The sequence below is a fragment of the Nanorana parkeri genome, unplaced genomic scaffold (genome assembly GCF_000935625.1).
Source record: "Nanorana parkeri isolate BGI_ZX_2015 unplaced genomic scaffold, ASM93562v1 scaffold335, whole genome shotgun sequence".
NCBI classification, from domain to species: domain Eukaryota; kingdom Metazoa; phylum Chordata; class Amphibia; order Anura; family Dicroglossidae; genus Nanorana; species Nanorana parkeri.
In genome coordinates, this window is record NW_017306603.1 from 619225 (window position 1) to 620671 (window position 1447).

Below are 1447 nucleotides of genomic sequence, written 5' to 3' on the forward strand. Positions count from 1 at the left end.
CAACCCCGCTCCACCAGAGATAGGCTTCAGATTTACATAAATCAATAGGTCCTCTCTAAAGCCCGACTCTAGGCATTTAAACTTATCCCTACTCCAAGACCTTGGTGGTTTTCTCACCATTATTTAAGGTAGTGACCACTGATCTCTTCTTGTCAGTCTATAACTGGTCATTTTGCAGCCCCTCTGGCTGTCGTCATCCCATACAATGCATTGTACCCTATATAAGCCCTGATAAGGGGGGTGCATCTGAACCCCTAAAACACAATGGCTTTCTTTTCTACTGAACGTTTCTGAATTGGCCCCATTACTGCTTTCTGCAAATTTGGAGTTCCTCAGGAACCCCTTCTTGTTTAGGGGTACTCGGTTGTATGTGAATTGCCTCACTGATGCGGTCAGCTTAGACAACGTTGCAAATGACCATGTTATTTAGGGTTGCACAGATACCAAGTACAGTACTCGGTACAAGTAAGAGTACATGCACCGATACTTTTGAGCTCCAAGACTAGACTAGAGAAAAATGTAAAGTTTAGGAGGCAGCTGTCATTTGTAAGGAGCACACGGAGCTCCCGGGATTTGTACATCTCTGTTTTTAATGTACGATTTTGATTATATATATATATATCACAGATACGACTACTGGTACTTGCCGAGTACTTACAAGTACCGATACATGTTTGTCATGTGACAGTTTTTCTAAAACAATACAGACTAATGATTTCAGGACAGTGGTGGAGCACCAGAGCCCGGTCCCAGCTGCAACCGCTGCAACCCTGGTAGTTCTCATGAAAATGCCAAGTATCGGTGCATCCCTAATGTTATTGATTATCAAAAAATAGGAGATGTGAATCCTCCTCCTATGTATCAGGACTATATCAGTGACCTTTTTGTCTTCAATTTCAGCCAGAAAAGAACATTATCGAAGAACGGTCATCACCTTCGGCTCCAGATACAGTTCCTCCACATGACCCGGGCCCAGAATCCTGTTCTCTGTCTTCCTGGTCAGTCTTTGCCACTACAGAACGGAGGCCTGGGATGACTAAACACTTGCTAAAGAAATAATTAGTATTTGGGAGACTTGCATACTTTTTCTCTTCAATAGACTGTAATCTCTTTTGGTTAAAACACCGTGTGTGTTTTATGCAATGCTCCTGTGGCTTTACACCCGTGGTAAAGTATTAATGTACATAATGGACTATGTATAACGCTTCCCTCTACCTACACCCATTCTGACTGCTCTGCGGTTTTTCTTTATAGCTTGTAGACTTCTGTTCTTCCAAAGGTTGTATGTTTAGTAACTAATTACTTGAGATAATGTGAACAGCGAGGATTCGGAACCCTGAACAGATGATAGAATTGTTTTCTTGTAACAATACTTATTCCACAAAGCTACATCAGTAGCCTCCTGATTCATTCCCTTTCTTTTGGGTTTCATAACCGTTCTCTCTGT

The 1447-nt window shown here is 41.9% G+C and overlaps 1 protein-coding gene across 1 annotated transcript in view; it reads left to right on the forward strand.

The window, feature by feature from the left end:
* Positions 1-1375, forward strand: part of TMX1 (thioredoxin related transmembrane protein 1) — a 17838-nt gene extending 16463 nt beyond the window's left edge. The window contains exon 9 of the mRNA XM_018558372.1: positions 901-1375. The gene's annotated coding sequence lies outside the window, so the exon portion shown is untranslated. The remainder of the gene's footprint in view (positions 1-900) is intronic.
* Positions 1376-1447: the final 72 nt, after the last annotated feature.